General features: G+C 46.4%; 2 long non-coding RNA genes across 2 annotated transcripts; both read right to left on the reverse strand.

Annotated features, from left to right (window-relative positions):
• Positions 1-556: 556 nt before the first annotated feature.
• On the reverse strand, positions 557-3,213 carry LOC111858116 (uncharacterized). Its single transcript, XR_011992703.1, has 3 exons — positions 1,903-3,213; positions 911-1,125; positions 557-826 (listed from the first exon to the last, which is right to left on the reverse strand). It is a non-coding gene; the product is annotated as an uncharacterized lncRNA (long non-coding RNA).
• Positions 3,214-7,645: 4,432 nt separating this feature from the next.
• On the reverse strand, positions 7,646-23,095 carry LOC111858077 (uncharacterized). The gene is made up of 3 exons (XR_011992707.1): positions 23,026-23,095; positions 9,767-9,902; positions 7,646-7,755 (listed from the first exon to the last, which is right to left on the reverse strand). It is a non-coding gene; the product is annotated as an uncharacterized lncRNA (long non-coding RNA).
• Between the last annotated feature and the right edge of the window lie 845 nt (positions 23,096-23,940).

Below are 23,940 nucleotides of genomic sequence, written 5' to 3' on the forward strand. Positions count from 1 at the left end.
CAGCCTGCAATGCTTTTGGGAGCCTTGAGCCATTATAATTATGCACAATACAGTACTTTCCTCTGCACTTCATAACTTACAAAAATTGCATAATTTCGGTGTCAATGTTTATAGAAATTTATCCCACAAAAAAATTTCAGTTCTTGAATATTAAGTGCAACTCTAACATTTTATTTATAACAATCAAGAGTATTCAACTATATTCTCAAACTGAATTGAGCATGGTATTACAAAGTATATAGCCAAGTAAATAACTATCAGATTATTTTAAGATGAACTGGCTAAATTATGTAATATTGTACCATTGCACAGAGGTAATAACCATCACTATAAGCTTGCTGTAAATTAAAAAGCAATAAAAATGTATAACCAAATAAAACTGGTAGTTATTTTTTCTCTAGTTCTCACAGTATATAAACTTGAGTACCAGCTAATATTAGCTCAACTTAAAATGTTAGTCATATTACTAAACCATCCATAAGTAAATTAAGCAAAGCAGTACCATCGCTTATGAATCATACTGATAAATTCAGAAAAAAAAAATGAAAGAATAGTTTTAATTTACCCACATTGTAAACATTCTAACAACATTATGCCATTCCAAATCCTGCAGCATTCCTAATTCCAAAATCCATTGCCAATCTAAAGTCTTCATAATCAGCATTAATTGGTATCCGGAGAATGTTGTCACACGTGTTAGCAGTTGGGTATCCTGAGTAATCTTGAAACTCCAGAGTTAGGTGTGGCCTAAAGCCAAGTGGAGGTATGGAGTCACATCCCGTTGCAAAAATTTGAATTTCTTCCAAGGTGACTGCTTCTACATCAACTAAAACAAATGTTTCACTGATAAAATCCAATAAAAATCACAAAAAAATCATAATGGGTCAACTCTGTTCAAAGATGATCTTACCCTCAGCATCCTGGAGGTAATCTCGCCAGTATCCCAAGGTGCGACACTGTGCCTCAAATCTGTTACTGCCCCTTTCTGGCAGTTTGCACCTGAAGAGAAGCTCAACAGCTGCAGCAGTTAGAGGTTTGGTTGCTTTCATGAACACATCTTGGAACTTTTCTGGGTATTTCTGAAGTGCAGCCAACACACCCAAGCTCTGAAGACCATCACGGAACCTAAATTGGAAATAAAGGAAATTTGAAAAAAAAAATGTCTCTATATTGGAAATAACTACACTAAATGATTAAATCATAAATGTGAACAAAGATTAATAGTTATTTACAGCTTAGATCATTCTACACTTGTAATTGCACAATGAAAATGTTACAAACATTATTTTCAAGAATAAAAATAAGATATATGTCATTATGTCAATACTGTGACATTACATGTCAAGCAGTGCTGTACATTAAAGTGTCTTATTTGGCTGACAAAGCTACTTACAGCCTACCCACACATTTTAAAAAACACCACTATGTCACGCTACATCTGGCATTAAAACACATTTTATTTTTTATTGTAATTTCTTAGGCCATGACCATTAACTCCAATGGACAGTAAATGGGGGATACCTGTACTGGCAATAGAATGGGTTGTATTAAAGCACTCAGTTCTACATGGCCCTGTCATAGGGTGCCACCTTTGCAGTAAGTCAATTTGTAAAAAATCTGCCCTGGACACATGCCCCCTCAGAGAACATGTTTGATGTTTTTTTTTTTTTTTGCAGATTTGTTACAGGCTAAATCAGGCTAATCGCCAGAGAAACCCAGATACAAGTTGACCTCAGATACAATTTTTCCACCAGACTATCCCTTTAAGAGGGTGATTTTATCTTCAGTTAAGTTTAGGTTTAGGGCTGGGCGATATCATATCGATATGATATCGCCCAGCCCTATTTAGGTTTATTGCAGAAACTGCCGCACAGTGTGTCAGTATAAGACTGAAAGGCATACCTTTCAAATGGAGCTCTTGTCCTCTGAAGCATATACCATTCAGCTAGTTCTGTGCACACATCATCTTTGTTGGTAAGTGTTACCTTGTGACTGCAACCTGCAAGACTTATCAGACATGACGCTGCAGAAACAGACTCCTCCAGCTCCTTTTCTGTGGTTGCATTTTTTATCTAAAAGCACAGTTATTGCAGGCACAGTAAATATGCAAATTATTGAAACAGATTTTGACAAGAAATTTTTCATACAAACCATACCGACTGCAACGTCTGGCTTGTCTCAGCATCAGGCACATCCGAGATGGTAACTTTGACATTATCTGGACCTCTGACCAGTGAGTTGAAAAGTACAGGAGAAAGGAAGCCAGGGCTTTGGCCTCCATGTACAACTGAAATGGCCATTAGCTGACCTGCCAGGAAGTACCAGTTGTACTTCATAGCTGTTTATAAAAAAAAAGCATCTCACCAAAAGTAATATTAAATATTACTTTACCACAGTTAATTCCAACCTGACATTTTGATTGGCTGAGAGAAATCCTGAAAGTGATAAAAGTCTTTATTGTTGCAACAGCGATAAATTAAAATTAACAGGTAAACTGTGGTAAAATCAATAATACACTCGAGGTTGTGCAATACAGTAAGATATTGGCACTGGTAATCGGATCTATTGTACTCAGCCTTCAGTCTCGTGCCAGTGACTGGAGGGAACCAGTGCCAATATCTCATGATATAGCACTCCCTCTCATGTTTTACTGCTTAATTATTTTACATTAATTTCATTTACCTCTGGAATTGCACAACAGCATCTTGCCGTTTGAAGACCCCTCAAACATTCCACAAGAATCCTTTATTTCTTGCAGACATAATCGAAAAAATTCTCTAGTGGGACCACCATTGCCTACGGCCCCCTCAGAAATTCCATGGTCATCTGTGAACTTGACGTCAACTGTCTTGTTAGGGGAAAAGTTAGGTCTACTCATTGCTCTTACTGCACCATCCCATACATTTCTTCTGATTATATTAAATCGAACCACTTCATCATGGATGATCTGTTCATTTAGCCCTTGAATAATTTCTTCCATTGTTGGTTGATCATTGCTATTGTAGAGCTGCGGTGCAGCAGCAAAAAGGAAAGAGGCAGTCAAGACAGGCTGAGCGCCAAAAACTCTGTGTTTATTAAATCGTGCCTAAAACCAGCAGAGAGAACCCGCGCTCACTCCTTGGGCATGCGTCACCAACTCGCACACCCTGCACGCATGAGCAAAAGGTAAGACAATGAATTCTGTCTAAATAGTAGGAGCCCCTACACACGCCCCCCCAGAATTCACAAACACGGACAAGTCCAACTTGCGGGGAGGTCGGGCCACCCGACCGGAACGAGTCACAATAGGCTGGGAGGCTGGGTGCCCAGCCGTCGCCGGAGCAGGCCCCCGCACACGCACAACAGCAGGGGTGGGGGCTGCAGGGGTGTCCACGTCCAAATGAGCAGGTTTCAGACGGTCCACCGAAACCCGGTCCGGCTTGCCTCTAATGTCCAGTGTGAAAAACTTGTCACCTGATTGTAGGACACGGAAGGGCCCATCATAGGGCGGCCGCAGCGGACCCCGATGAGCATCATGGCGGACAAAGACATATGCGGCCCCGGCCAAATCCTCCGGAACATGTGACTGGGGCACCCCATGTTGAGTCGTGGGTACTGGAACGAAAGCCCCAGCCAAGTCCCGCAGAGCGGAACGCTGACGTTCAGCGCACCAAGGGGCCGTGGTGGTGGGCAGGAAATCCCCTGGCACACGCAGAGTCTGCCCGTAGACTAACTCGGCCGACGAGGATTGCAGGTCTGACTTGAGAGCGGTCTGGAGGCCCAACAAAACCCAGGGAAGCCTGTCCACCCAGCCGCCGTCCCTGAGGCTGGCCCGAAGAGCGGCTTTCAGGGAGCGGTGAAAACGCTCGCACAGCCCATTGGCCTGCGGATGGTAGGCTGTGGTATGATGGAGGGAAACCCCCAAAACCTGGGCCACCGCAGCCCAGAGCTCAGAGGTGAACTGGGTTCCACGGTCCGAAGACACATCAGATGGAACCCCGAAACGGGACACCCAACCACCGATGAAAGCCCTGGCCACGTCTGTCGTGGTGGTGGATGACAAAGGTATGGCCTCTGGCCACCGAGTAGACCTGTCCACCACCGTTAGCAAGTGAGTAAAGCCCAAGGAAGGGGGAAGAGGCCCGACCAGGTCCACATGAACATGGTCAAAACGGTGCTCAGGCACCACAAAAGGCGCCAACGGTGCCTTGGTATGTTAGTGCACCTTAGCACGCTGACACGGAACACAGGAGGCGGCCCAACTACGGACATCCTTCCGCAGCCCATGCCAGACAAACTTGGCGGCCAGCAGACGCAGAGACGCTCGTCCTCCCGGGTGTGAAAGCCCGTGCACCACCTCGAAAATGTGACGACGCCAACCAGCCGGCACGATAGGCCTAGCCAGACCAGTCGAGATATCACACAGGAGGGTGGCACCACAGTCAAGGAAGGGAACATCAGCCAGCTGCAGACTGGTGACTGCGGTCCTATATGCCTGCACCTCTGGATCAACCCGCTGATCTGCTGCTAACCGAGCATAATCCACTCCTAAGTGCACAGCACTTGCCACCGAGCGGGAGAGGCAATCCGCAACATGGTTATGCTTCCCTGCCACGTGCCGGATGTCAGTAGTGAACTCTGATATAAAGGAGAGCTGCCGCTGCTGACGAGCAGACCAAGGCTCTGATGTCTTAGCCATCGCAAACGTCAGGGGCTTGTGGTCCACGAAAACCGCGATTGGGCGGCCCTCTATGAGGAACCGGAAGTGACGCACAGCCAAGTACAGGCCAAGAAGTTCGCGGTCAAATGTGCTGTACTTCCGTTCGTGCGGCCTGAGCTGTCGGCTGAAAAAGGCCAGCGGCTGCCAGGCACCATTCACAAACTGTTCGTGCACGGCCCCCACAGCATAGTCCGAGGCGTCAGTGGTGAGCGCAACCGGAGCACCAGAAAATGGATGGGCCAGCATGGTCGCGTTCACCAGAGCAGACTTGGTAGCTACAAAAGCCTGGGTATGCTCAGCAGTCCACTCAAGAACCTGCTTGGCCGTCCTACCCCTGAGAGCCTCATACAGCGGCCGCATCAGCTGGGCGGCCCGTGGAATAAAGCGATGGTAAAAAGTAACCATGCCCAAGAACTCCTGAAGGGCCCTGGCTGTAGCAGGCTGCGGAAACGCAGAGATGGCCTCCACTTTGGCAGGCAGAGGAACTGCCCCGTCGCCCGTGATGCGGTGCCCGAGGAAATCAATGGAAGACAAACCAAACTGACACTTTTGTGGGTTGATAATTAACCCATGACCACTCAGACGCTCAAAAAGGGTGCGAAGGTGAGCTATATGTTCAGACCTGGAGTTGCTGGCTACCAAAATGTCATCTAAATAAACAAACAAGAATGGAAGGTCCTTCAGGACACTGTCCATGAGCCGCTGGAAAGACTGGGCAGCGTTTTTAAGCCCAAAGGGCATCCGAAGAAACTCAAAAAGTCCAAACGGGGTGATGACCGCAGTCTTCGCAATGTCCCCTGGATGTACTGGGACCTGGTGGTAGCCACGCACCAGGTCAACCTTTGAAAAAATGGATGCCCCCGCCAACCGGGAGGAAAAGTCCTGGATGTGTGGGATCGGGTAGCGATCCGGGGTCGTGGCGTCATTAAGCCGGCGGTAATCGCCACACGGGCGCCAACCCCCACCAGGCTTGGGTACCATGTGTAGAGGGGAGGCCCAGGCGCTGCTGGAACGGCGAACAATACCAAGGCTCTCCAATACAGCAAACTCCGCCTTAGCGATGGCCAATTTACCGGCATCGAGGCGTCGGGCTCGGGCATAGACCGGCGGCCCTGTTGTAACAATGTGGTGTTCAACACCGTGCTTGGCCGTGACTGATGTAAAGGTGGGCCGGGTGAGGTCTGGGAACTCCGCCAGCAGGCGGGCGAAAGTGTCATTTGCCGCCAAGGCGCTAGACAGCTGAGACGAACCAGCCCTGCTTTGCGAGCACCGCACCGAATGGAAAGTCCTGGCATCAACCAGGCGCTGGTGTTTTATGTCCACCAGCAGGTTGTTGGCACATAAAAAATCGGCGCCCAGCAGGGGGGTGGACACCTTCGCCACCACAAAACGCCACCGGAACCGCTGGCCACCAAAACAGACTGCCTCGACACGAGTGCCATACGTCACAATACTGCTGCCATTAGCAGCCTCCAACGCCGGCCCCTTCGTGCCAGAGCGCGTATCCGCCACCGACGCAGGCAAAACACTGACTTGCGCGCCCGTGTCACAGAGGAAACGGCGGCCAGACACAGCATCCGTGACGAAGAGCAGGCTGCCAGAACTGCCGACGCTCGCTGCCGCTAACGATCGCCGGCCCGTGCGTTTCCCGTCCCCTTAAAACGGCAAGGGGGGATGCATTTCTTTGCTTTGTCACCGAAACGTGCATGGTAGAAACAGAGACCTGGTATACCGCTCCGCTGTGCGGCAGAAACAGTAGCTTCGGCGAGCGGCGGGGAGCTATCCGAGCTCCGAGCACACACGGCTGCACAAGCTGCCAGCCTGGCGGTGTGTACTTTGTCAGCCTCCCTAGCAAGCTCCCTACAGTCCTTAAGCGGGAGGTTAGCTAACGCCCCCCGCACGTCTGCGGGCAGCTGTTGCATGAAAAGCTCTCTGAAAATAAAGCAGGGCTGATGGTCACCTAGGAGAGCTAGCATGTGATCCATCAGCTCCGAGGGCCGTGAATCACCCAGCCCGGGTAGCGCGAGCAAGCGGCGCGCGCGCTCTGTCTCGGAGAGCTCGTAAGTGCCCAGCAACAGAGACTTTAAGGCACCGTACTTGTCTGCCTCTGGAGGGTTCTGCAGCAGACTCACCACTCTAGCCGCCGTGGAGCTGTTAAGCGCTGCAACGACATAGTAATATTTCGTTGCATCCTCCGTGATCCCGCGCAAGGCGAACTGAGCCTCCGCCTGCAAGAACCAGACCGCCGCCTGGCCGCACCAGAACTCCGGGAGCTTGAGCGCAACAGCATTAGCGAGCATGGTCGGAGAGAAAAACAAACGCACCGAAACGTCGGGGTCACCACTGTAGAGCTGCGGTGCAGCAGCAAAAAGGAAAGAGGCAGTCAAGACAGGCTGAGCGCCAAAAACTCTGTGTTTATTAAATCGTGCCTAAAACCAGCAGAGAGAACCCGCGCTCACTCCTTGGGCATGCGTCACCAACTCGCACACCCTGCACGCATGAGCAAAAGGTAAGACAATGAATTCTGTCTAAATAGTAGGAGCCCCTACACTATGATACAGAAAAACACAAGAAATTTAAAGTTTGTTTGTGCTACAGAGATCATTTTCCCTCAAATTTGCTGCATCTCCCTCAGTGTCATCTTATATTATTTTCTGTGAGGAACTCTTGATCTTCAACTTATTTCACTCTGTACAACAGGATAGCACACAAACTGTCATGTGATCACTCTTTCGATGAAAACGAAATACCAAATTAAATACCAAACCAAATTAAAATTCATTTTTAATTCTAATGCAGAAAACAGAAATTCCTTAAATGTTTTTTAAACCTCAAACCTCATTATCATTTAGTTGATCTTCTTACCAAAAACAATGACAGTAGAAAATGCAAATTGCAATATAATGGCAAAAACATGCAATAAATAATACAAATAATTTTAACCAGCTTACTTCAAGGTTCCAAAAGTAGTGTCAGACAGCGAGTTCCCAATGGCTTCCTGAAGACTTGCATCACTGGGGTCGTATTCCTCAATTTCAAGCAAACTGACATATTCACTTAAATGCACAAATAAATGACACTAATGATTTTGGTTGACCAAAACAATAATGAAACTTGCAACATTCCAATAAAATCAAGCTAATCAGAACATTAAAACTACCAGTCAAACGTTTTTGCACACCACAGGTTTTTACCACTTTTCCATGTATTTTATAAACTGCAGATTTCTTGCTTAGTATTGGAAAGTTGAATGAATAACTATATATTTTTTATTTATAAGTCAAATGAAACAAGTTTCCTTTATAAAATGGAAAGAGTATGTAACAGTGCATGTCTGACATCCTATTAACTAGCTGTGTGGTGATGGCATAGTCAAATTCTAGGCTGTCCCTTAACTTTAAATGCACTAGTTAACTGTTTCATCCCATGAAACAGAAAAGTATGTAATGTCCCTTGTAGAAAGAATGCCTCAAATTTGCTCTGCTGTTATAACTGCTAGAGGAGGGTGCTTTGATTAATCAAAGATATTTTCTTGCCAAGAAATGTACTCAAAGGCTGAACATACTGTAAATTTATTTGTTAGCAGAGAATATTGAGTGTATTTTTAGTAAATGTAAAGTGGGTGACATGCTAATGTACAAAATCTTAGTGTGTGCAAAAACTTTTGACTGGTAGTGTATGTATGACTATTTTAGCATACAAACAAAATGTAGAAACCAATGGTACTATAAACAATCAAGCAAAATTGTAAGCTCAAACACAGGACAATGATATACAGGTAGTCCCCAAGTTACGAATAATATCCACTCCCCAAGTCTGTTAAGTTGAATTTGTAGGTAATACAGTACAAAATGATAATTCAGCAATAATAAAAGTTAGAAGTGGATCGGTATCTGCGCCAATACAGACCTACTGTATTTGGTTGGGTATCGGCCACGAGTGACCGATTCACGTCCTATACGTACTTATAGTTTTTGGCAATCTCTAAAAAGACAGATTTAACATGAAATAGGAGCTATTTGTGCAATCAATTGCACGACAGCTCTTTCCCATTTGATTTTTTGTGGCATTCAAATCGAATGCTAACGCTGCCCCTCAGTCTTTTTTGCTACTCAGTGGGTATGAGTACAGTGACTTCCGCCTGCTGTGACGTCATGCATATCCCCTTCGCAGTACGAGGAGCATAAGATAAGACGTGATGATCTGGGAGAATTTTACGCTTTTAACAGAAACAAGTAGCACAGCGATTTGCAATCTTTGTAAAATAAAGTTTTGAGAGGTAGGAATAGCGTTTAATGGACAATCCCACTTAAAGTGCATGCAATTGTGCGAGACAAAGAAAAAAAGCAATGGATGATTTGGGAGTCGCTAACTTGGGCTGTTTTGCGAACTCGGGGCTGCCATCGCAACAAAGTGTAACTGAGGTGACGAATTTTAAGCATTCGCCACTTGTGTATACTTGTTTTGAAGATATTCATATTGAACTGCAAATGCCTCAAAAACACGTAAAACAACACGTACAGATGAGGTGGACCAGTACCTTATGTATGTTTGTAGTAGCCTAATTAAATATTTTTTGTCATACATTTTTTTCCATCTGTATTTACTAGCTTAAAAAATGAATATATAAAGTATAACAAAGCAAAAAGAGCTCTTGTATCGGAATCTGTATCGGTATAAGCAGTTGTGTATCGGAATCAGATCGGAACTGAAAAAATGTGGATCAGCCCATCCCTAATAAAAGTAACTACATGCAATACTGTACTATACTGTACTGTACCTAGGCCCAACGAACCACTGAAGGTATGCAATGTTTTCATGAGCATCATAAAATAGTCCATGCATATGTTATTACTAACCATTGTATTTAACCCAAATTTTTTATATAACAGGCTTTATGGCAGTCCATTTGCAAGTACGATTTGTCTGCAAGTTGGACGTTCTTAACCCAGGGACTGCCTGAATACAGTATAAGTTCCATAAATTGGATTTTTGTTTTTAGAAACCAGTGTTTCTTAAATACCATTACCGTGAAAGTATATCAACTACTACTATGCTAAAACCAACCTGTACAATGTGCCTGTCCTGACTGGCTCACTTGGACCTGTCTCTGACACCAATATCACATCACTTTCCTCTGGGTGAACAGTCATGAACGTCTGTCTATCCTGACATTCCTGATCCACTGGGATGTCTTGCTGGACTAATTATTTAACAATGTCATGACAAAAGAACAACAAAAATGCATCAAGCATCACTGACAGAAGGCGTTATCACAAGCAACATTCAGCACATTAATTACACCCTGTAACAGGATCAAAGTTTTGTAGGATCACACATGCACATATCACAGGGCCTAAATTCCAGGTGGCCTGAGACAAGGCCGAGCTTGGTACGAGAGGCACCAAAGGGGGGTTACACACACAAACACACACACACAGATAACCAGGGAGGCTAGCACTCCAACTTTTATTGCCCAAAGATTTAGGGACCTACAGACAAGCAGAGTGGACTTCACGGACAGGGGTCCCTCGACTTGGCACCCAACCCCCTCCACATACACTCTGCCTTACATCTCACTCACCCAACAGACGAACACCCTAAAGGAAATTTCATCTAAGTTTGGCTTTTGTATACCCTGTATATTGATTTACTCACGACTACTAGTCTCAATATACAGATACGTTATGTTTGTATGTGTCCTAACTTTTAGAGAGTCTTCTGTGTTAAAAACCCCCCCTTCTCTTCCAACATTCCTTTGTGGTCCTTATCTGATCTTGGTGGACAGTCACCAAGTTTCTTTGTTTCTACCATGCTATGTTAAAAGAACTGAATTAAGGTGTATCTTATCCATTCTGGAGAAGATGAATTGGCACAAGCCACACCAAACAAAATATGTTGTTTCCAGATGTGCAACTTATATTGATATTACCACAAACTAACGGCCACGCCTATCTATGGATAAGATGTGCTGTTTGTAATAGGAATATTCGATGTAATATCCGCACAAAGTGTAACATCTGTTGAGGTGCAACCCAAAACCCCTGTATCCTATACTGATATGAATCAGTCACATAGATACAATAATTAATTGTTTAATCAATTAATGCAGATGGTATGAGGTATGTACCTATGAAGCTGGTATGGCATGTTTGGTATCAAACTGATTGTTAATCACCCCTGATTCCAAATCTGGTCAGTGATTACCATAAAAGTGGATGTATCAAAAGTTATAACAGCTTAATGAAAATCATCAGTAAAGGTAGAATCAGTCGGGCCATAAATCTCAAAAGGACTGATACAGACCCCCTTCCGAAAGCCCGCCAAATGGATGGCCAGCCATTGGGCCAGGAGTCGAATTCCTGGTCATCCCTATTCATGAACTTTAGACCATAAAAATCTAGCACCTCAGAACAAAGGGGAGCAGAGAACAACCAGCAGCAGAGCAGAACAACCGCCAGCCGGCGCAGAGAATAACCGCCAGCCCGAAGGAGAACATCAGCCCGGGAGGAGAGAAGCCCACAAGAAGCCCTCCGGTGAAGGCCCAGCTGAACAGAGAACAGCACCCAAGACAAAGCTTCACCAGGAGAGAGAATCTAAAGGGACTCCACTCCACTGCTCCAAACGCCGCGCCTTCCTGAGTGCCATCAGCTCAGCAGCTCTGCCATCAACTGCCAAGACCCCCCCCCTACTCTTCAACCAAGTAAACCAACTTCCTTTCATTCTAACCACTTAAGCTGTTCTGTTTAACCTGCTATAAGACTTTAGGGTCGTGTTTCCACAAACTATGCTTGCTTTGCAGAACAGTATTTCCCATTTAAGGTTACTCATTTAAATCCGGTCATTGCATTTTCATAATTACATTGTTTGTTTTATTCCGTTATTTCGTGTTTGTTGTTTGTGTTAGGTGTAATGTCTGTCTTATGTTAGTTGTAGTGTTAGTTAGGAATAAATGCATGTCTTTTACACAACTTCAGCCTCCGTTATTGAGTACTCACACTAAGTTCCTGCCTCTGTGCGATCTTGCTACACGCTCTGAACCTCAAACTCGCCTGAAACATCGCGAAACTCTCTCTCATCGGCCGTGAGGGGAGCTTCGCTACCAATCGTTTACATTACCTGGTGATGCAGCTCGCTGGACGAGCCTTCTAACCCAGATTACTAAGCGATACTGGTAATTAGTGAATCCCATTTAAGTCTCACATTAACAGACTCACAGGGATACAGCAATCGAGTTTAGAGGAGCCGACCATTCGGCATAACAATTGATTAATAATCAGCATTAAATAAGAATTAATTAAACTTTAATTAATTCAAACATATTGGTGGAGAATATTAAAATTTATTTGAGCTTATAATTCCTACATTAATGGTGGAAGAACGCGGGCACAAGGTTCAAACTTTTTGTGAGCACACAATTTAAACTTTTTATGACCGAACGTGCAGTTGAATAAGCGCTACTGTGAACAGGTTGCAAAGTTGAGGATTAATTGCACTCACGGCAGTCCGAAGGCATTTAAGCGGGATTATACGGGCTTATTATTTTTATTTCTATTATTAGTAGTTATTTTCTTTTGTTTTATTTTCGGTTATTTTATTTTAGGTTTCATTCGTTTTAAACTGCAGTAAATTTAAACCCTATATCTGACGAGATTCTCAGGTATAGCGCGTTGTTTCCAGGACGATTCGGACGAGTTTCTCCGTTTCTATAAATCCTGGCAGAGATCTCTCTTTCTATTAGCGAACAGGAATTCTTGTTAAGAGGATCTAACCTGAATTCTGTTGCGTTTGTACTCCCTGAGATAAGACCGTTAGCTTAGCTACCTATCAGGATCTTTCTCGTATGTGTGTGCCTGCTTTAGACAAAGCAAGTTTAACACCACTTTGCGCTGTGAGCCAAGTGTGTGTGTTATTTAGAATTTGGGAGTCTCCAGTGCTTGAGACCCGCCGTGGTTAAGCACCATTTGCGACGAGATATAGTGCACTCGCTATTTAGATCTGTCGCCGTAACGCGAGCGCTGTCTCGCTTCAGCAATTGTTTTAAGGGGTTTTAAACTGCGCAAGACACAGAAGTTAGCCGCAAGCGGCGTGTGCATACGTTAAAAAGTGTATGTCACTCATCTAGCGTCGGCAATCGCCTAGCAACCGTCTTGGTTACGAGTGCAGTCAGCGAACGCCACTCTAACCACTTAAAGGTCAGAGCCCTGAAGGCCTGCCTGACGCCATTTGTTTTTTTTCTCCTGGGTCACCAGTGACCCCACCCCTTAGGCTCACGTACCTGGGACCCCCCCCCCCAAAGGGAGCAACGTCCCATTGAGCCTCTAGTGGTCAGGCATTGAACTACCACTCCATTTCGAAATTGCGCCTCTAGTGGTCAGGCATTGAACTACCACTCCATTTCGAAATTGCGCCTCTAGTGGTCAGGCATTGGACTACCACTCCATTTCGAAATTGCGCCTCTAGTGGTCAGGCATTGAACTACCACTCCATTTCGAAATTGCGCCTCTAGTGGTCAGGCATAGAACTACCACTCCATTTCGAAATTGCGTCTCTAGTGGTCAGCCATAGTAGTGTAACAACATCTGAGTTGGGTCTCTAGTGGTCAACACCGGTAATACCAACACACATAATTGGACACACAGGTTCTTGCCTGAATGCAGGAATCAACTTCACAGACCAAATCGATTAGATCACAACACATTAACATCTAATTAGGTTATTGCTGCATAACTAATTGATGTTTACAATTAAACAATAAGAAACAATTAATTTGGTTTGATTTCTGTTTTACCTTTTTGATTTATTTTAGGTTTTATTTCATTTTATGCTTTCATTCACTCTCTCTCCCCCAACAAGGAGACTTGCATAGAAGTTCAACCATTATTAATAACAGTAAACCAGTTACACATCAGGGAGGCATTGAGGTTTTGGATGTGATCAGTTGAGCTTTTCCTGTGCTGAGTGCTTACCATTCGCTCTCTGTTGGTTGAGCTTACCTGTAGCTCTGCTGTCACTGCTTACGATCGTACAGTTTGTCAGAACCGAAGGGGAGTTCTCAGCAATTGGACGCCCAAAAGCGCGCCAGCCCGGCTGCACCCGCTGACTCATTAAGGGCAAGGTTGGCAGGTATCTCGGGAGGTCATTACAAGTTTGAGCAGGACCTCGTCTAGGGCGAAGTTCAGGAGAACAGCCCTAGCTTGGACTCTCAATCGGTTGGGTGACACCCGAGTGCCGTTGCGCCGTCTCTTGTTCGAGTCAGGGCCAAAAGTGTGCCCGATAAGCTGAGCCCCACCTGGCTTGTCTCAGTTGTGCATACAGAACACCCCCTTCCAAGTTGACATTGCTGGGGATCGGGGGAGTGGGAGCTGGACTTGGGCCTGCTTGGCTGGGATTGAGTTTGTGGGACGTGCCCTACTCAGGAGGGACACCTGACAGCGTTCAAACCTCTCTAACTGCATGACTAGCTTAACACCGCAACACCTCATATAGGGACAAATAAAGCAGAACCTGCTAGTGGTCCCCCGTCTGGTCAAAGTGGAGTTGTACAACAGAGCCCAACCCAGGGGTAATCTGATCTGCAACAGCAAGCTACGTTTGAATGCAGTCCCATTGGTTTGAAGCTGTTATTTCTCATTTCCTGTTCCCAACTTCTCCTGTGGTCTTCTGACACTGTCAGTAGCCACAGATCTGCAATTTCCAGAATAAGGCTTTATCCTTTCCCCCTCACTAGGGCATCTCTCAGGCCCTAGAGTAACTCACACTGTTCTAACTTGCAACAACTTCTCCCAGGGAACAATTTTGGTTTGTTTATTTTGTCGTGGGTAACTATTCCCGTGGTTCACTACACCCTTCCAGTTACCCATTGACAGGCCCCAGTTCTACTTTATTTTATTTTGTTGGTTTAATTTGTTCGCCCAGATTTAGGTGTTAGGCCTCCCACCTAGGCAACACCCAACCTGAGTAACAGATTTCTGCAGTCACCCTCCAGTTGACCGAGTCACAATGACCCACATGGAAAGCCCACTGGACCAGTGGAAAGATTTTGGTATCTGGTCTGAAGATGTGACTCCCAACTTTCCGCCCGGTCATGTCGATCTCACATGGTCCAAAGAAGCTGACCAAATTGAGGACGACATTGCCGAACTTATGGACATGCCACCCACTCAGAAATGCGGGAGTAAAGAGCTAACCAAAATACTCGGCTCCCTCGCACACAAACTACTAGCCAGGCTGAAGATGAATGAAGAGGGAACGTCCCGTCTCCAGCAAAGGGTGCAAGCACTCCAACAGCAGGAGGAAAACACCCAACGACTACTGGCAGAGACACAGAGAGATGCCGCCCAGGCCCAACATCACATTGGGAACCTGGAGCAAGAACTCCAAAAGAGAAGCTCTCCACCCCATGAGGAGGAGGAGACAGAAGAAGGCGAAATGCCTCACACCAGCAAAAAGCTTCAACACGCCCTGGAAGAGCTCAGAGCTGAAGCTGACCAGCAAGAACAGCAAGCCAGAGCCACCAGAGAAAACCTCAAAGCCAGACTGGACCAGGCCGACACCCTGCTGGACAGAGCCCACGCGGAGCTCAAGAAAAAGGATGGTCGGATCCAGGTCCTGGAAAACCATCTGGACGAGGCACAGAGACGTCTGCACAAGATGAATCACCAACTGATCAGCTCCCAAGAACAGCTCACCGAGGCCAGAACGAAACATTGGGCTGACGCAGAAGAGATTGACCAGCTGAGACAGGAATTGAAGCAAGCATATGAGATGAAGTTGGAATTCGAGGCACCCTACGAATCAGCGATGGGACCGACGTCATCTCTAACAGTGCAGTCGCTCTCAAGGCACATGGGGATCTCTCATCGGGACAAGGTAACTCCCTGCCCATCACCAGACCTTGAGGAACCAAGAACCCAGAAGGTCTCTCTCAGAGAAGACACCACAGATGGAACAGGCCTACCAAAGCGAACGTTACACCAGCACCGGGCTACCACAAAGGAGCTTGATAAAGTAGCTCGGAATATCAACACGTTCACCCCGAATCCCAGAGGAGGCCACGACATTCATGCCTACCTCCAAGACATTGACTTCCACCTCCAAAGACTGGACAATGTGACCAATGAGGACAGAGTCTACCTCATCAGGATCACATCTAGCCTGGAGGTCCGCAGCTTCTTGGATCGACAACCTAGTCGAATCAAAGCCAACGCCATGCTGCTACACGGAGCACTGACTCGGGAGTTTGCTGATCCTGAGTCAGAACAAGGTATCGCCGTCGCCTTCGATGTTAAACAGAGCAGACAAGAAGCTCCCCAAGCCTACTACAATCGCCTTCGTCGGGCATATTTTGGGTCCAGAAATGAGCCAGACATGGAAGAAGATGCAAACTTCAAGGCTCTCTTCCTTCGGAACCTCCACCCAACCATTAACCACTACCTGGGGCTCATGGCTTGTCCCCGCACCATGACAAGTCAACAACTGCGAGACCTGGCGTTCAAGGCGTACCACAAACAAAGAGCAGCAGCTGAGAAGGCAACCAAGGCTCCGGCAGTGCTGAACCTTGGCATTACAGATCCCAACCTAGCGTTGGAAGGTGGCCACCCTCCTCATCAACCACCAATCCATGACCGAGGTTGGAGAGCAGCAAGCCACAGTGAGCGTTACCCTGGTGCGCCCCCACAGCAGTCAAAGACCCAGCCAGACTGGTGGGAGACACGGCGCTATCCTAACAAGGGTAAGCTAAGACCAATGGAGCCATGGAACAAGTGGAGAGACCGACAGGGAAACCAGTTTCCTAAGCCAAGCTCTCCCCCAAGTTCCCGACGGAATCCACCACAGAACTGGCAAGACAGAAGGAGAGGTTTACGATCCAGACTCGAGGCCTGGACGAACCAAAGAAGAAGAGGAGTCTAATCTACTACAGTTGCTGCGTGATTTCTTTACTCAGCATCCCCTCAAGGGTCAAGAGGACTTTCGGAAGAAAGATCCAAAATGACTAGGACGGAAGCACAAATCACGCAGGACCCCACAACCCTCACCTGAACCCACACCAGACAATGCCTACAAACTCCCTCAGAGGTCAGCCCCAAATGACACTCAACAGTCATCGGCCTTCCCTACCAGAGATATTGGAAAAACTGAAGAAGTCCCACCTCAATTAGAAAGTGCTACTGACTCATGCCCAGAAAGAGCACCTGATGTTGCCGTCACCAACACAGAGCTTGATCAAGGGGATGAGCCCCCGCCGGTGCCCGGCAGCACTGTCCTGGTTGTGTGCCTTGACTCAGAGCACTAATCCGACTGTGGCGACGCCTCACCAATTCCTGGCCAGGCCCCTGTGCCACAGCTTCTGGGTGACCTGATGGAAAGGGGGGTAGCCAAGAAATTCTACCTCTCCATCACCCTGGAAGATGTTCTCACCCTCGAGGCCCTCATCGACACTGCAGCAGACATTACCCTCATGTCAGCCAGTCACTTCTACCAGGTGCAGCACCTAGCCGCCCAGAAGAACAAAACCCTCCAGCCGAGGAAATGCTCTTTGGACGTGCAGGCATATTCACCAGTGGGCACCAGGATGGATCACATGATCCCCCTCAATTTGTCCATCGGCCCCATGAATTTAATGCACCCTGTATACATTTCCCAACTTGAGTCCATTCCATTCCTCATTGGGAAAGATTTGATGAACCGGTTCGAGCCATTGTTAGACTTCCAACGTCAGAAAATTTGGGCTCAAGTTAGAGAACCGCTGCCACTGTGGACACCTGACACAGCCACATGGGAATGTCAAAACCTGGCTGTCTCCTCAGACCTCACTCCACACCATGGAGAGAACGCAGCTGGAGATCAGTGTCTTGACGCAAGAGACCCATGCCAGCATCATGACTCCTTCCTGTGCAGGCAGGACCCTACCCTGGGATCCTTCTGCCCCAAGATCAGGAAAGGCATGGAAGTCACAGATGTGGTAATGACCATGGAAGTAGAAGAGTCACCAGTGACAAAAGGAACTGTATGTCACGTGGAGCTTGCTGATGACCAACACCTGACAATCCATGCCATAACTGCCCAGCCTGACGCAGTACAGTCACCCAGCTGCCACAGCTATTCTCAGGAGGGACCAGCAGCACCCAACATTTTGGACACGCCCACACCAATGGAACCGTCACAACACCACTACTTTGATGAAAATGTCTGTCAAGACATGATCACCATTTATGTAGATGGGTGCTCATTCAAACATCAGGGGACCCTGAAAGCTAGAACTAGCATTCCGTGGCTCAATGACGACCTCGTCCCACCACAACAGCTCAAACTTGGTCCTCACACATCGCAGTACGCAGAGCTGGCAGCAATCTTAATCACCCTGGAGATGGCCTCCGAACGTGAAGTAAAGGACCTGCTGATCTGCAAAGACTTCAGCTATGCACGTCTCAGCTTCATGTGCCATCTCCCTCACTGGACACGGAATGGCTTCAAGACATCAGGGAACAAGCCAGTCAAACACCAAGACCTCCTGCACACGTGCGATGCTCTGATTACCGCACGAAACACGCAGATCTATTGGAAGAAGGTTTGTGGTCATTCCAGGCTCCCAGGACTGGACAAGACATGCAATGACCACACGGATGCACTTGCCAAAGCAGGACCACTGCACGGTGACTCGTGGGAGTTTTGTCCCCTCCCACCCACCCATGCTGTCCAGGTTGTCACCTGCAGCCACAGCCGAGCACCTACCTCGATGCCAGAGGCCTCACTGCTGGAACTTTCCCTTCAGGTCTCCAACTCTGACATCATCTCTCTCCAGCCCAGAGATGCTGTGCTCAACAAGGTCTGTGATCACTTCCGCGACCTCTCGGCTAACTCGATCTCCACAACTGATCAGGCATCCCTTCCTGACCTCCATCACCTGATGATGGCTTTACTCTTTCTTCATCTCGTCGAGAGCGTACCTCTTCATGTCCCTGATGCCCACACTTCACCACAGCTCGTGGTCCCTCAGGCACAAAGGGGGGTCATGCTACTGTACGCCCACGACGCACCCTGTGCAGGACACCGCAATGCCAAAACAACCTACGAGGCACTTAGTCAAGTAGCCTACTGGCCTAACATGCGACAGGATGTAACAGAATATGTGAAAGGATGTCTGGTTTGCTGCCAATTTCAACCAGCAAACCCAAACCACAAGGCACCTCTGCAGCGACGGGGTATCAATTTCCCATGGTCAGATCTACAGATTGACTGGGTAGGACCCCTGACGAGATCAGCTCGCGGAAACAAATACTTCCTCACAGTCACCTGTCAGTTCACTAAGTGGGTAGAATGCCTCCCGGCACCCAACGACACAGCCCAGACAACGGCATATCTGCTCACGAACCATGTGTTCTCCAGTTTTGGCCTCCCACTGAAAGTCAACTCAGACCGAGGCACCCACCTCACAGCCGAAGTGATGCAGGACATCTGGAAACTGTTGGGGATCAAAGCCCAGTTCCACATCAGCCACCATCCTATGGCATCCGGCCAAGTAGAACGGACCAACCGAACCGTCGTCGGTATGCTCAAGAAATATGTGGCATCCAATCAGAAAGATTGGGATGTGAAATTGCCTCTGGTGCTCATGGCAATCAGAGCCACACCCCACAAGTCCACAGGAGTGTCCCCCTTCGAACTGATGACAGGACGACAAATGACACTCCCTCTCCACCTGCTCTAACAACCTGGTGACAACAATCTCATCACAGCCTACACCACACAACAATATCTGGACAGCCTGCACCAGCATTTGAGAGCTTCCTTTGCATCCGCCCAACAAAACCTGCAAAGAACCGCAGAGGGCAGGAAAGCCTACTCTGACCAGAAAACCTCACAAGATGAACTCCAAGTGGGAGACAAAATCTGGTACTATAGGTTTGTGCAACCAAACTCAGCACAAAGACTTTCCAGGAAGCTCTACCACGCTGGTCAGGACCACATGAGATCGTGGACAAACTGTCACCTGTGGCCTACCGAATCCGAACCAACAAAGGCACCCAGGAAACATGCCTCAAGTGGGTTCATCGGAATCAAATGAAGAAACTCCAAGCCCAGAGAAAGCCTGAAACACCCACCAACCAGTCTTCTCAAGACAAGCCAGCAGCTTGGAATAAACCACATTCCAACCAAAAGAAAGACATCTTTTCAGTCTGAAATCTCCCCAAACTCCCAAGGAGAAAGACCAAAGAGAAAGGGGAGGAAAGATGGTCACAGATAGGGTAGATTAAGGTGGTGGGCCTGACTACTGATATCTGGGTGACCTTTTCAGTTTTTGCCGTACTTATCTGTTTCTTTCTTTTGATAGCTTTTCATTTTATTTTGGTTGTTGTTTTTGGTAAGGACCTGGGGTGGCTCACGCGTGCCCGGGAAATTACTGAAGAGGATCCGGTTTTGCAATTTTCTTTGTCCTGTTTGTTTCTTTGCAATTGTTCTCTGGCCGAGAATTGTTGCCCACTATTTCTTTCTCCTGTTTCCTTTTGCACCGGTGTGCAAAACATTCAGAGTCTCGACTCACCCCCTCAATCCTAATTTGGTCTTTATTTTCTACCCCCTATTACTAGGATGATGCTGCCCCCGCTATTAGCATTACTCTGCCTAGGAGGCTGAGGCTCCAGTCTGACATGGCATTCCCTGGGCCTCCGCCTGGCACCGTCTTCCGGGGACAGCCCGGTCTCGTGATTACCAACTGTTGTACCCACACAGAAAGAGTATTCGTCTGACGACGTCAACCGAGCCCATTACCTGCACAAGAGACCCCAAACTAGTGGGACAGGTGTCAGATGGACTCAGGATGCCTGCATCATGCTGCCGCTGACACTACCCGCAGGTTGGAGCAGTAACCCAACGACCGTGACCCAAGCTGAGTCCAATCGACAGCCCAAGAGGTTCCTGAGCACCCTGCTGGGAGCTGCAGCAGCCGTTGGCACCCTGTTCGACATAGGATTCACCACTCCTCGCGGTCCCAGAAGCCAGGCGCCAGCCCCTGCGCCTCCTCCCTGTCCATCCTGTCACTGTGCCACCCAGAGTGCCAAACAATGGGATGTCAACAATGCCTCGTTGCATGGTGGTGATCCTGTTTCAACTTCCGTCGCCTGAATGATGGCAATGCCATCATCAGCCGAAAGGGGGGATATGTAGGATCACACATGCACATATCACAGGGCCTAAATTCCAGGTGGCCTGAGACAAGGCCGAGCTTGGTACGAGAGGCACCAAAGGGGGGTTACACACACAAACACACACACACAGATAACCAGGGAGGCTAGCACTCCAACTTTTATTGCCCAAAGATTTAGGGACCTACAGACAAGCAGAGTGGACTTCACGGACAGGGGTCCCTCGACTTGGCACCCAACCCCCTCCACATACACTCTGCCTTACATCTCACTCACCCAACAGACGAACACCCTAAAGGAAATTTCATCTAAGTTTGGCTTTTGTATACCCTGTATATTGATTTACTCACGACTACTAGTCTCAATATACAGATACGTTATGTTTGTATGTGTCCTAACTTTTAGAGAGTCTTCTGTGTTAAAAACCCCCCCTTCTCTTCCAACATTCCTTTGTGGTCCTTATCTGATCTTGGTGGACAGTCACCAAGTTTCTTTGTTTCTACCATGCTATGTTAAAAGAACTGAATTAAGGTGTATCTTATCCATTCTGGAGAAGATGAATTGGCACAAGCCACACCAAACAAAATATGTTGTTTCCAGATGTGCAACTTATATTGATATTACCACAAACTAACGGCCACGCCTATCTATGGATAAGATGTGCTGTTTGTAATAGGAATATTCGATGTAATATCCGCACAAAGTGTAACATCTGTTGAGGTGCAACCCAAAACCCCTGTATCCTATACTGATATGAATCAGTCACATAGATACAATAATTAATTGTTTAATCAATTAATGCAGATGGTATGAGGTATGTACCTGTGAAGCTGGTATGGCATGTTTGGTATCAAACTGATTGTTAATCACCCCTGATTCCAAATCTGGTCAGTGATTACCATGAAAGTGGATGTATCAAAAGTTATAACAGCTTAATGAAAATCATCAGTAAAGGTAGAATCAGTCGGGCCATAAATCTCAAAAGGACTGATACAGACCCCCTTCCGAAAGCCCGCCAAATGGATGGCCAGCCATTGGGCCAGGAGTCGAATTCCTGGTCATCCCTATTCATGAACTTTAGACCATAAAAATCTAGCACCTCAGAACAAAGGGGAGCAGAGAACAACCAGCAGCAGAGCAGAACAACCGCCAGCCCGAAGGAGAACATCAGCCCGGGAGGAGAGAAGCCCACAAGAAGCCCTCCGGTGAAGGCCCAGCTGAACAGAGAACAGCACCCAAGACAAAGCTTCACCAGGAGAGAGAATCTAAAGGGACTCCACTCCACTGCTCCAAACGCCGCGCCTTCCTGAGTGCCATCAGCTCAGCAGCTCTGCCATCAACTGCCAAGACCCCCCCCCCCTACTCTTCAACCAAGTAAACCAACTTCCTTTCATTCTAACCACTTAAGCTGTTCTGTTTAACCTGCTATAAGACTTTAGGGTCGTGTTTCCACAAACTATGCTTGCTTTGCAGAACAGTATTTCCCATTTAAGGTTACTCATTTAAATCCGGTCATTGCATTTTCATAATTACATTGTTTGTTTTATTCCGTTATTTCGTGTTTGTTGTTTGTGTTAGGTGTAATGTCTGTCTTATGTTAGTTGTAGTGTTAGTTAGGAATAAATGCATGTCTTTTACACAACTTCAGCCTCCGTTATTGAGTACTCACACTAAGTTCCTGCCTCTGTGCGATCTTGCTACACGCTCTGAACCTCAAACTCGCCTGAAACATCGCGAAACTCTCTCTCATCGGCCGTGAGGGGAGCTTCGCTACCAATCGTTTACATTACCTGGTGATGCAGCTCGCTGGACGAGCCTTCTAACCCAGATTACTAAGCGATACTGGTAATTAGTGAATCCCATTTAAGTCTCACATTAACAGACTCACAGGGATACAGCAATCGAGTTTAGAGGAGCCGACCATTCGGCATAACAATTGATTAATAATCAGCATTAAATAAGAATTAATTAAACTTTAATTAATTCAAACATATTGGTGGAGAATATTAAAATTTATTTGAGCTTATAATTCCTACAGTTTTGTCAAAAAAGCTAAGTACTGTATCTAAGCATTACAGACATTTGCTGTCCATATGTGTCAGACTAATACATTGTTAACGATACAATGCAATTATGTTGTCAGACAATAGGTTTCATAGCCAATCTGTAAATTGCACTCACCAACTGTCTCATTCATAGTCCTTGAAGAAACATGTGAAGGATCAAGCTCATGTGCAGGACTTTCCTCCCCCACTTTCATTTGCTTGAACACAACAAAACAACTTAATATAAATTAGATATACACAAAGCATGACTGTGGTGCACTGCTAGGTCCCATATAGACTGAAGTTCAGAAGGTAGATGGAGATAACCATTCTAAATTCAGCAGAAGGAACTGTTTCAAGTAAGTAACTGGAAAAGAAACTAAAATCAGATTATTATGGTAGCTGGTTTTAACTGGTCCACAATGGTTAAATAGAATGTCTAGTTGGATACCTAGACCAGGGTGGAATCATGCTGGAAAGATTAAATGACACTTTAAGCTGGTCAAATGGTAAGCGGCTGAACAAAATGCGTTGCTTTTATCAGCACCTGTTCCTAATGTGATCTGCTGAAATAAAAGACTGCTTACTAACAGCAGTAGAGTAAAACCATTTGTACCATTCTGTGTGTTGGATATAGAGAAGGACCACAGAGACGCACTGAGTTACAAAAAAATGACATTTGTCAGTTCATATAGTGAATTCCTCAGGATACTGAGGAAGTCTCAATGCATCATTTGAAATTATGGTCACACTTTTAAGAACCGGGTACACCATTAACTAACAACATGAACAGCTAATGTCAACTTGTAAGCTAAGATAAAATGTTGTAGAACATTTTTGGCAGGGAAGATGACTTAACAAATGCAATACTGTATGATTTATGTCTGAAATGTTTAATTACACTATTCCGATAAATAAGAAATCTGTTTTTCTTTCTTTTTTTTTTAAAACTTAATTAATAATCCACAAAAGAACAATGAGTTAAACTAACAGATTGATCCAGCAAAACTTTGTCAGGTTGTACATATACTGAACGTTGGTGATAGACCTT

The sequence above is a fragment of the Paramormyrops kingsleyae genome, chromosome 8 (assembly GCF_048594095.1).
Source record: "Paramormyrops kingsleyae isolate MSU_618 chromosome 8, PKINGS_0.4, whole genome shotgun sequence".
NCBI lineage: Eukaryota > Metazoa > Chordata > Actinopteri > Osteoglossiformes > Mormyridae > Paramormyrops > Paramormyrops kingsleyae.